A 12473-nucleotide genomic window follows, 5' to 3' on the forward strand; every position below is an offset into this window, starting at 1 on the left:
ATCATAGCGGGCGAGCGCAGCCGCTCCCGCACCGCCCGGACACGGCCGGAGCCCCGCGGCTGCGGGAACAGGAGCCCGCACCGGCTCCTGCGGGACACGGTCCCAACCTCCGCCCGCGGGCTCCGCGGGGAGCGGCGCCGGGCCGGGGGGGCGAGGCGGGACCCGACAGCGCGAACGAGCACAGCCGAGGCCGCTGCCGGCGCTCCGGACCGCAGACCCTGCGGGCCGGGAGCGGCGCGGGAAGCGGGGCTGCTCCCCCGGCGAGCGGCCCCGCGGAGCTGCGGGTTGGGAGCGGCGCGGCGGGACGAGCTGCCCGCAGCCGGCCCGGCGGGGCGCGCTCCGAGCTCCGCCGCGGGGGCGTCGACGGTCTCGCCCCTTCCCCTCCGCCGCCGCGACACCGAGCCCGCGCCCCCCCTGCCGGCCCAGCTCCCCGCGGTGTCTCACCCCGGCAGCCGCTCGCCGCCGCCATCCTCCCGCTCAGCGCCGCCCGCTCCCGCCCGGCCCCGCTCCGGCCGCCGCCATTTTGATCCCGAGCCCCGGGCTCGGCCGGGCAGCGGGAGCGCGCACGGCGCCTGCGCGGCGGCGGCGCTGCAGCGCGCAGGACACGTGGTCCGCGTGGAGGGGGCGGGGCTGGGGCGGGGCCGGGGCGGAGGGGCCGGGCGGGCCCGATCCTGAGGGGGTCCCTCGATGCCACCGCAGCGACCCCCCCGCGGTGTTCCCCCTGTGCCACCACAGTCACACCCCCCACCCCCCCCGGTGTTCCCCTGGTGCCCCTCCGGTGCTCCCCCGGCACGGCCGATCTGCAGTCGTGAGGGAGAGTGGATCTCGAAGTGTGAGCCCTTGCCGCGACACTCCCTCCCGCACCGCGTGCGCTGCTTGCCCTGTGTGACACATCCCGCAAGCTCGTTACCGTGCCCAGATGCAGAGGTCTCTGCACTGTAAGTTGTGTGCCAGCACATGTTCTTTGTCCTTGAGACTTAAGCTGCTTATATTAAGCATATGTCTGTCTGCTTGCTTTGCCACACTGCTGTGAGCTCATTACAGGCAGGACACAGATTCCAGTTTCATTGTTCATGCTCACCTGGAAATAAACTCCCACCACCTTCCCCACTTCTGATAACCTCTCTCAGCATCTGAAATTAGTATCCAACACACCGAGATGAAGGTATGTGCCAGCATAAGAATGTCCCTAGCTGTTCCCACCACTTCTACCACATTTTCTTCAAAGAAGGGTGCATGTGAATACTGTCAGGATTAGCCACCACCTGTAAGATCACTGTTTTCTGAATCAGAGAGAGGGACCAAAAATCCAAAATAGTCAATGTTCTATTAGAACAATAAAACCACTTAGGTAAACTGAACTACTTGAGCCCTCTAAAAAGAACTAAGCACCCTATTTCTATATGAAAAGGTCTGACAAAAGAGTTTCATATAGAGGCCAAAAATCTGATGAAGTCACATGGCAGAAAATATTCAGCAAGCTGAAAGCCACATCTGTGTTCGTTCTTGGTTGGTAAAGGCGAGCTATGACTGATTACATCTCCTCCTGATTCTGCTGACAGTCCATTTCTGGAGGGATGCCTTCCTCCCACTTGGCATCGTGCTGTCCTCCATCTCTGTAATTAACTTGCCCAAATGCAGCAGACCTCCCTAACTACCACTTGGCATAGCATCCCATAGTGCTAGGGAAAAAACAACCTCTAATATATTTGCCCATACTGCAGACTTTTCCTACTGGTTTCAGCCAAAAAACGGAGGAGAAACACAGTTGGGCTCATGGACAGTATCAGTGTACACCTTGGGGTTTTAACCATCTTCGTTATTTATATGGTCTCCAGTATTGTAGTATATGAGAGAATCACAACTATTGACTTCCATATCTGCACAGTACCAGAGTAAGATGAGGGAATTTGTGTCATTGTAGTTTCATTGATAAGGTTCACACTGCCAGGGTTATGCTTTTATCTGTTCAAGGGGGACTATGCCTGTAAATGTGATGTCTTTGCAGGCTTTTGTTGCTGTTGTCAGGAGAGCTCATAAAACTGACTGGCAGGAGAGCTCAGCCTCTTTGAGCTGCTGCTTACTACAGCCTTTCCATCTTCTATTTATGTCTCTCTTCTTGCTCCTGCCCTGACCAGCTTTCCATTCTCTGCTCTTAGGGACCATTATATGGAATACCACATACACAGTGTTCAGCTTAGTTTTTTTTTACCCTGGTTTTATGTAGAATTGGGGTAAATATGTTTATACTGCCTGCCTGAGCATATAAGGCTTTATGTCTATGACCTCTGTGCTAAAATATTTTTAGCTCATTGATCTTATCTCATTTGGGTCCTTTTAGACACTGCAAGGCATAGGAAAGGCTTCATTTGTCTGAGCCACCAAAGTCAAGAAATCAGTAGACACAAACCTATAGAAAACTAATCTGTGGTAGTTTTAAAGCATGGAACTGTTAATTTAAATGTATCTGTTAGGTGAAGTGTTGCAGATGAGGTTGTTAAATATGAACAGTGTGAGACAACTCCAGTCTCTCTATAATATTCATGATTTATAATATCATTGTTACAATTTTAGCAATGGCTTGCTGAGAGCAGCATAGAAATAAGAACCAGTTGAAGTTATGTAAGTAAGATTCGGGTCACAGAGCTTTTAGACTAAGGGGAAATAGTACACCAGCTTGGTTTTCAGGTGGCAGGAACCAGTTATGAATTTGTTCCTAAAGTTCTATGAGTACATAAACACACCCATTCAATTCTCCAGCAAACCTGACTCATAATCATGTAGTGAAAATGAGAAGGAAAAAAAGTCTTGCAGGCTGAATGTTTGGTTCATTATTGGTCTTTTTTAATATTCTAATGCAATTAACTAGAATGTAGTCAAAATGGATGGTTAGATTAAAGTGCCAAGATCTTGCTGTGCAATAGTCATCCTTTTAGTAGCTAAAATAAACCTTCTTTCTTATGACTCAGAGGCAAACAGTGTGTTGGGTAACAACTTGGGGAGACATCTGGCAAGTTGGAAGCGAGGAAGGCTACCACAAGCTTTCTTTCGCTTTAGATTTTTTAGAGCATAGAGGTCACCCCTTGAGTGCAGCACACTGTCATTGTCTTCCAGGATTGTGTGGTCTCATGGGCTAGACAGCTCAGAAACACACCAAAAGTAAGCTGACTAGCTCCTTTTGCCACCTGGGACCTTGGTGTGGAAGACGAGTTATAAAACACTGAGTTACAAACCTCGCTGCGAAGGAGTGGGAATTGGAAGCTAATTGCATTTACATGCAGGTAATATGTTTTCTGAAATGAGAGGATAGGAGATTCAGACTGTCTGACAAACACCACCAGAGCATGTGCACACACATCTCTTCCGTGATCACTTAATTATAATCCTCACCCCACACTCTAAGAAATAAATCAATGTTCCAATTTTATCAGGATTGAGATATGTTTGATCTGATCGATTTAAAATAATCTCTTGATGTCCTAGTGAACAAAATCTTATATATGCCCTAAATGTTGTAAAATATCCTCTCCTCTTTGTAATAAACAATGTGCAGAATGCGAGACTGAGCCACACAACAGTTTGCAGTAGCTCTGCTCATAAGCAATGATGTAATACTTTATTCATGTTTTTGCAGAGACTTCTGTAAAATACTTATCAACGGTAATCACTGTACATACACAGTGCACTTTATCTCCAAATTTGAGTATTAGTATGAAAAATTGATTATGTGCCACCACTTATTAAGAATCAAACCAACTCAAATGTCTATTGCAGTTCATTTACCCTTCATTTGCACTAGGAAGTTCAAGCTCTGAAATGCCCTTTTGATGATATTTATCAGAGTTTATTGAAAAGAAAATACACTTGGAAAAAAACCCTGACCAGTTCACTTCCATTACTTCATTTTGTGTTCATGATTTATTTCTTAGACTTTTGGATGTTTCTTTTAATTTTCAGTCCAAATGTGTACTGTTTGTTATTATTAATGATCTATTTGTATTGCTGTATTGTGTGCAGGGTCTAATCAAATCCAGGGTCTGCTGTGCTGGATTGTTTGTCAAACTCAGATTACAGTACATGGTCTAGAGAATTTACCAATTAACTGGGAGGTGTGATCATGCAAGATACCTTCTGCAAACCAGTGAGAAAGCCAGATGTGTGTAATTTTTAGTGAGAGTTGGGGTCACACCACATGTTGCAGAAGGTGCCTACTACAGAAATAATGTCAGCTGCATTAGTTAGAGAATGTGATTCTGTTTTACTGTAAACAACACTTTTTTATTCATGACCTTTTGAAGTGTGACTTTCTGATGTTATGGATCAAATCCTTAAATTCTAATTTATCCTGTTAATTTTTTTTTTTTATTTAGCATATATATTTTAGTTCAATTTCATGGAACTCAAAGCAGTAAATCACGGCTAAAGAAGAGCTTAGAATACTTCAGAGTATCATTTGTTTATTGGTAACTGATCCACAATAACTGAATGCTCAAGGGCTGAAAAATAGATTTAAGACTGATGCTTATTATTTTAGACAGGCTTCATTTTTATCAGTGATATAGATGAGATTCTGCAAATATATAGATCTGGACTATTACTAGCTTTTTAATGTTGCTTGTTTTCTGTTATCTTTCTTATAACCTGAGATTTTATCACTTTCTACATCTACTTTAAAATTTTGTAGAAGAAGTTTATTTGCCATACTCGTGAAAACATTGCTCATTATACATCATCTGAGAGACTCTCAAGGAACAGACTGAAGATGACATGCAAGCCACAGTAACTGGCTTTTTATAATCAGTGACGGCAGAGCGAGAGATGTGCTTCCTTGTGTGAAATGGGTGCTGTGCAAGCACAGCAATGACAGCAATGTTTTTTCTACCCTGGTTTTCCTTGTTCCTTTAATCACCAGATCTTCATACAGACATGAAGAAAACCTCTGTTCTGGCAAGAGGGCTGAGGAAGAAGGGAGATGAGGGCAAAGGAATTTGCTGCTGGCAGGAGAGAAGGAGGCTGCTCTGGGGTACCTGTGATGGGGACTGCCACGTAACTGGCTGCTGTGGGATCTCTGCCTGCTCTGTGATGAAGCAAATTCCCCACCAGCACGTGCTGGGGAAAGGTGAAGGGCATACAGCCACTGAACGTTTCTGGGGAGCCTGGTGAATTAGTTATGGCGAAATAGTTGCATCCAGCAGGAACAAAGTGCGAACTATTATTGTGAAGGAGATGTTGAAGAGGCTCTGCCCCAAGCATGTAGCAGAAGATATATGTACATCAGGGGCCTTTGAAGATGCACAAGGAAAAGAAGTGACAGTAGGCTCCCATGTTAAGGAGAGGCCTGGAGACAGACAAGGGTCTGTCTGTGGAAGAATCCGGCAACTCAAGAAATGAAGACAATGTTGGTGGTGATCTATGCCAGGAGGTTAAACCTTACAAAACTACTGGCCTGTGAAGTCCATGGGCTGACAATGATGGGCAGCCCGTGGCCATTACATTTAGACAAACCTACACTGGGAAGTATAAAATTAATTAGTTTGCCTGCATGACCTTTATGTAGCTAACTTCTGCACATGCACAGGGAAAATCTCTCACTCTGATCACCAAGGCATATCCTAAAAGGAATGTTACTTGATTGTAAATCAAATTTCATTTGGATTAACCTTTAGTTGGGTCCTTAAAAGGGGGTTGTTATGTGTACATAAAGGGGTTGTTTGTTGTTACTGTTGCTACAGTGTCACTGATGCTTTTGGTGAGGATATAATCACTCAGCCTGTGGCTGCATTCCTTGGTAAATACTCTTTGTAATTTGTCAGTGCAGAGAAAGATGCCAAAAACAAATCGCTGATGATGATGGCAATTGCTTGCCTTGGCTGTGTAAACTTGCACTGCTGGTCTTTTTCTCTCACTCAGTACTTTATAAAATGATCCTTTTTTCCCCTCCTGTTTCTTTGTGCAATGTCCACAATATAAGATTTTTATGGAGCGTTTACCTAATACATTGATCTCTCCTCATAGCTCAGTATGGCACTCTGCCTACTTTGCTGCCCACTTCAACCTGCTTTAAATGCATAGCAGATAACTTCCTACAGCCCTTTCTGTGCATTTGAGTGCTTCACAAACACTAATGAATTCTCAAAAAACAGTTGTTATATCCACACTGTAGGGTACAATGTGAGACACAGAATGATTCAGATGGAGAATCTGTTGTGGGACTCAGTTAAGGTACCCGGACCCTTATGGACATTTCCCAGTACTGCAGCATTTGCCATGCTCAGTGCACATGTCCTGTTCAGTCCAGCTGCAGCTGTGAGTCTGCCCTCTTGCAAACTTGGCACCAGGATTTCAAGTCAAGCACTCAGAACACGAAGAGAAAACTGCTAGCTACAACTCAGGATAAGTTTAAGTAATGACTGACTATTACATTGTTAATCTTTGGCAGAGGCAAGGTTGAATTCCCAGGAGAGCACTTAGCTATGAGGCGGTCCTGTCTCTGCCTGAAATGTCTTGTCTCGTGCCACCTGTGCCTTGCAAGTTCTGCAGCCTGCTGAGCAAAGGTCAACAGATGGACACTTTTTTAAAAAATGTACATTCCTGATTTACACCCAGAATAGGTGCATCCTATGAATTATCTATCTGGTTAGACCCTGCTATGACCCAATGGGATCTGGGTGTTGTAAAGTGCAGTTATTGATGTTAAAAACAGTTGCCCATTGGACCCTAAATAGGTTTTGATTACATAGCATCAGCTGAATTCACAGCACTGACTGGAATTTGTCTGTGTACTTAATGTGTGGATAGACTAACTCATTGGGAAGTTCATGCTAGAAAAATGATAATAGATGATCAGTGGGAGGTACAAGAATGATAACATGCATGTAAAACCTGTTCATGGAATCATAGAACTATAAGGAAAAGACCTTTAAGATCATTGAGTCTGACCATTAACCCAGCACTGCCAAGTCCACCACTAAACCATGTTCCTAAGCACCACATCAACACATCTTTCAAATCCCTCTAGGGATGGTGACTCCATCACTGCCCTGAGCAAGCTGTTCTGGTGCTTCATGACCATTTCAGTGAAGAAATTTGAACACAGAATGACACAGAGAATAATTTAGGTTGAAAGAGATGCCTAAAATCAGAGTCCAACCCTTGACCAATCACCACCCTATCAACCAGACCATAGCACTAAGTGCCACATCTACTCGCTTCTTGAACACCTCCAGGGATGGTGACCCCACCACTTCCCTGGGTAGCCCATTCCAATGTTCAACAATCCTCTCTGTGAAGAAATTCTTCCTGAAATATGCTGAGCTGGAAGGGATCCACACAGATTATTGAAGCTCAACTCCTGGCCCTGTACAGAACAGCCCTGAGAATCACACCATATGCCTGAGCATTGTCCAAATGCTACTTGAACTCTGGCAGACTTGGGGTTGTGAACACTTCTCTGGTTCTTTGTATTCAAATTGCTGAATGGTAATCCTCCTGAGATGTTGCTTGATCAACGGTGGACAAATCTTGTAATGTTATTACTACTACTTCCTCTACTGTCTTAAGAAAGAAACTTGGATGATGAAACTATTATCAAGCTGAGTAGTATCTGGACAAGTATCTCAGTTTAAATGAGACACAGGTTTTTGCTGAGGATCAGTTATGACAAAGACCCAAACTCCTCCCTCTAAGCAATTGTAAATTCGAAATTAAGAGGCTCCAATTGAGGGGAAAAAAATGTGAAAAAAGGAAAAAATAACAGCCCTATATTAAAATATATATGTGTTGTCAGAAACAACAAAATAAAACAAATAAAACAGGCAAACAATACTCTTATACCCACAAATAATCCCCTTCAAAACAAACCAATACACAAGCAAAGGGAAAAAAGTAAACAGTTCAGTTTGTGCCCTTTGGTGCAATTCTAACCACAGTCAGCAGGGGGCACTGTTGGATCACGAGAGATGCAGAGCTTGTAGTGTCCTGTGCCAGTCACCAGGTGGCGCTGTTGGATCACTGGAGATGCAGAGCCTGCAGTTCTTTATGCTGGTCAGCTGGGGGCACTGTGGAATCACTGGTCGTTGCTTGTGGGGTGACATCATCTGGGGTGTGTTGGAGAAACCGAAAACGGGTTTCCCTCCCCCCCCACACACACTGGGAAAGGGGAGAGAGAGGAGGGAGAGAAACAAAACAAAACAAAACAAAACAAAACAAAACAAAACAAAACAGTCCTCCCCAGTGGGAAAACTCACTCTGTTCTGCTGGCCAAATCATGCAGTATAGTTTTCCTTCCTTCTCCCTTTGATGTGCACAAGAGCCACTACTAAGAAAAAAAAAAAGGGGGGGGGGGAATGGGGAAGGGGAAAAAACCTCCCGAAACAGTTCCTCTCTGATGAAAATCCAAGCAGAATCCACAGCTGGCAGCCAGGCTGAGAACAAAACCCCATAGAGCTTCCGCTCCGACCTTGTTCCAGCTTCAGAAGCCAGTCAGAACTCCTCACCCCCTGTTTCCCAGGAGACGAGATTCTGAGGGCCATTAACTAAGAGGAAGTTTCTTTTGTGTTACCCAACTGCCCACTTAACATCCCTCCATGCAGTGGGCAAGGGGAAGGGAAAAATTCCTGCTTAGTTTTTAAGAACCAGCAAAACCATGACAACAAGGCTGAGTGAGTGTGGTTTCCAAAAGAGATAAGGCTGGAAACAAATTGAAGCAATCAATCATTGTCAGTGAAAGAGCAGTGAAGATGTTGTTAGAAATCTTCAGATGCTGGAAGTTTTTGAAGTGCCAGGTGAAAGCAACAGGTAGAGTAGTCAGTGGTTAGACTACCTGAAAGAAGTAATCAATATGGTGAAGATCTAGCCTCCCTAAAGAGAGCTGAACACTGTAATGGATTGCTCTCAATCAGCAAATTTACATCTTGTCAAATCTAAATATTCCTTACTGCAATTTAAGTTCACTACTTTTTGTTCTGTCAACAGCAGACACAGGAAACAGATTATTCTCTTAGCCTTTCTAACTACTTTTATTGGACAAGTCTGGAAGAGAGTTGCCTTCTCCCCTTCTTCTCCATTTAGACTAAACACTTCAAACTTCTTCAGCTTTTCTCTGGGGATATTTTGTGGTTCTTGGTCATTCCCCTCACACTTCTTTGTTGTCTGTGAGATTAGTTCACATCTTTCTTGAAGTCCAGGTCCCAAACTAGAAGCCCAAATTGCAGGACAGGTTTTACCGCTAGCGTGTGCTGTAAGGGGCCTCACAGATGATGCTTTTGGGTGTATCTCCCAATCTCTTTGCACCTTGCAGTTACTACTGGTCCCTTCAGGCTCTCTTCTAGCAGTATCCTTGGCAGTCAAATGGATGAAAAGCATGAGGAAATAATCACTGAACTGGTGGGATTTCCTCATCTCTTTCCATTAGTTTGAAAACATGCTTCTTGGAATAGCAGTACAGTGTATTGTGGGGGTCTGCCCCATTCAGGGGAGGTTGGTGCTGCTTTTTTCCTCCTCCATGGAGGTCATGTGTCTCAGATCTTTTGGAGAATGTGGCCTTCCTTCTTTCATACTCAGTGCTAAATCCTTGCTTGCTGCCTCTTTGACTTCAAAAGAAGATGCTTTCTTGGAGGAGCAGCTTATTCACCCCCAGCTGCTGATGCTTCCATAGACTACTTCAGCTTGCCAGCTTTCCTTTTCTGCATCCTGACCTTAATAAAGGGTTTGAGAAGCAAAGTAAGTTGATTAGCAGCTCCTGTCCTGAGGTATTCTCAGACTATGCATGAACACCCAAGTCCTGGAAAGGAAGAAACTATGAAGCATTGACTGAGGATTTTTTGCCTGTTTAGACTGAGAGGTGCATGAGAGACCAGTGTTGGCTGTACCACAGCTGGGACTGACCTGACAGTAGTGGTGCTGATGGTGCCAGGGGAATCTGCAATTCCACACCAAGCCACAAAGCGTTTCAGAGATAAATGAGATGTTATTAATAGGGTTTATTTAAGAAGTCACAGTTAATGAAAACCTATGAATCCTATTGTGAGATCTGAGATTACCACTTAAGAGTGGTAGCTGTTTCCTGTTAAGAGAGAAAAAGGAGGAAAAGTGCATGGAAAATCACACAAATCCTGTGAAGGTAGGATCTGAGGAGATCATATATGAACTTTTATATGCTGTAGTGGGGTCCTGTTATTTTCATGAGAGAACTGCTGGAGATGAGGGACTGTATTCCTGGGACATCACAACTGACGATAAAAATTTGCTGTACCAGCCTGCCATATATATAGAATGCATAGTACATATATGTCCCATGTAAAGCATTTGAGCTAACAGGAGGGTTCCAGAAATTACCTGAATGAGATGATTGCCTTGGAAGTCCCTTTGGAATAGAAGTAGGTTTAAGCTGTGTCGGGTGTAGTTCTGTGTTGACTGACAATTCAGGGGGTTTTGGATGCAGAGTCTAGGTGCAGATCCTAACTGATAAAGTCAACCCTAAAAGCAGTAAACTGAGACTAATAGCACATCACAGTCGTTTAAACTAATAATGTGCTGAAAGTCTGGTTTTGCTTACATTTCAAGCTTTTGACTCTGCCACTCTTTTTGCCTTTGAAGTTAACATTCTTTGCACACTGATCTTTGTTTTCTCCCAAGCACTTTCATTCTCTGCCTCAGACATGTACATGGGAGGAGATCTGTGCAAAAGATTTTTTTTTCCCAAATCCCTCCTTAAAATTAATTTTTACTATGAATCTTACAACTAATGGTATGCTGCTACTGTTTGCTCTGCTGCATATGGCGTTCACCTTGTTACTCCTCACTTTTCCCACCACGTGTACATTTCTTTTTGGCTCAGCTCCACCCTTTCAAAATAAAGGAGCTTAATGTGCCAGAAGGTGTTACCTTGGTAAGACCAGTTTTGCTTCTGTAGATCATTGCGACTGTCTGGGGATGTCAAAGCAGAAGCTGCCTGTGAAAGTGGTATCTCAGGGTAAAGACAGGCTTCTGAGGCTTTGTTGGGACAGTGACTCCACCAATTCCTTTTGTGATATTGCAGAACAAGTGATATTTTGTGATATTGCATGACAGATCCTGATAATTTTCTCCCTGGGTGTCTGATTCTCTCTGTACTTCACTTTCCAAGGAGTTGATTTATTTGGCCTATTTATATTATAACATAGCTCATGCAGTAGTTAGCATGTTGCTATATGGATAGCTTGTAGCCTTGTGGCATAACATCTGTTGGCAGTCCATACCCTGCTGAATCAAACCTGTGCTCCGGAGAGACCAATCAAGGATTAGGCATTGTGACCAACTCTTAGAGCAGCAAGTCGTGGAGCTCATGCAGCTGAGCTGTTACATCCACACATCACTGCTTGGGGATACTAACCTGACTCTAAGAGGAGTACAGAAATTTATCAACATGTTGAGCATTTCTTGCTGCATGCCAGAGACATGCCCTTAGATTCCTGCAGGCAATATTCACTTTCAGTTTGTAATTCTTTGTGAGCAAACTTTGGGGATGAAATGAGTGTTGCAGGCAGAAAAAAAGATGTCAAAGACCAACCACTGAAACGAATGAGCTGGCCCTGGATGGCGCCCAGGATTACAGCATCCTCCACAGTTGAACGTGGAAATTACTTCATGATGCCTGACCACAACAGAACAAAAAAACAAAAGGCCTGTTCTTGAGGCCTGATGAAAAAAGAAACAATACCTGTGATGATTTTAAAAGTAGGCATGGTTCATTTATCCAAATTGGACGAATGGGGGTATTGCAAGACTCCAGCTGATCACAATTAGCCATTGGGATTAGTTTTGTGTCCTGTCCAAAATCCATGGGTTGTCTCCTCCCTCTGTCTGGGTTGGCACAGTGCCACTGTCTACAGTTGTACAGTGCCAGCTAATACCAGCTGGGACTCCAGACTATGATTTGCTTATTCATCAGATTCCAAGGGGAAAATAGAAATACTACTTAGCAATCTTTCTGCTCCCTACAGAAAAAAATATCGAGTCTCATCTTCATTTAAACACAAGGGAAAAGCCAAATACTGGTAAAGTATTGAAATTTTGGTGTCTCAAGGAAAAGGGCAAAAAGCTGATATTGTCCCACTAAAATTGATAGAAGCACTATCCCTGTCTGGTGAATGTAGGATGAATCCCCAAATTATCATAAGGGCCCTTTTATGGAAGTAGAATAGTTTTCAGAGGAACTCAGCATTTAATTGCTTCTACCAGTGTTAGCAATATATTGATTATTTTTGTGATTGTAAATTAAGACAGCAGCAAGTTTGGGTCTTTACCCACATACGAAAATACCTGTTAAAACTTGCTAAATGCTCAGCCTTTCTCAAAGCAGTTGCTTTGTTCTGGATCAGATGTGGCCAGAAACAGAAAGCAGCATCCTCTACTACTGCCCCTGCACTGCCTGGGGCTCTCCATTCAGTCTCTGGTGGGTCAGACTGCCCATCACTCCCCAGCACACTCAAGAG

General features: G+C 44.2%; 1 long non-coding RNA gene across 1 annotated transcript in view; it reads left to right on the forward strand.

The window, feature by feature from the left end:
* Window positions 1–774: 774 nt before the first annotated feature.
* Window positions 775–12473, forward strand: part of LOC114060647 — a 21153-nt gene continuing 9454 nt past the window's right edge. Inside the window, exon 1 of the long non-coding RNA XR_003571928.1 lies at window positions 775–938. This is a non-coding gene — a long non-coding RNA (uncharacterized LOC114060647). The remainder of the gene's footprint in view (window positions 939–12473) is intronic.

The sequence above is a fragment of the Empidonax traillii genome, unplaced genomic scaffold (genome assembly GCF_003031625.1).
Source record: "Empidonax traillii isolate 1590-97213 ecotype Southwest subspecies unplaced genomic scaffold, ASM303162v1 scaffold283:size781446, whole genome shotgun sequence".
NCBI classification, from domain to species: Eukaryota; Metazoa; Chordata; class Aves; order Passeriformes; family Tyrannidae; genus Empidonax; species Empidonax traillii.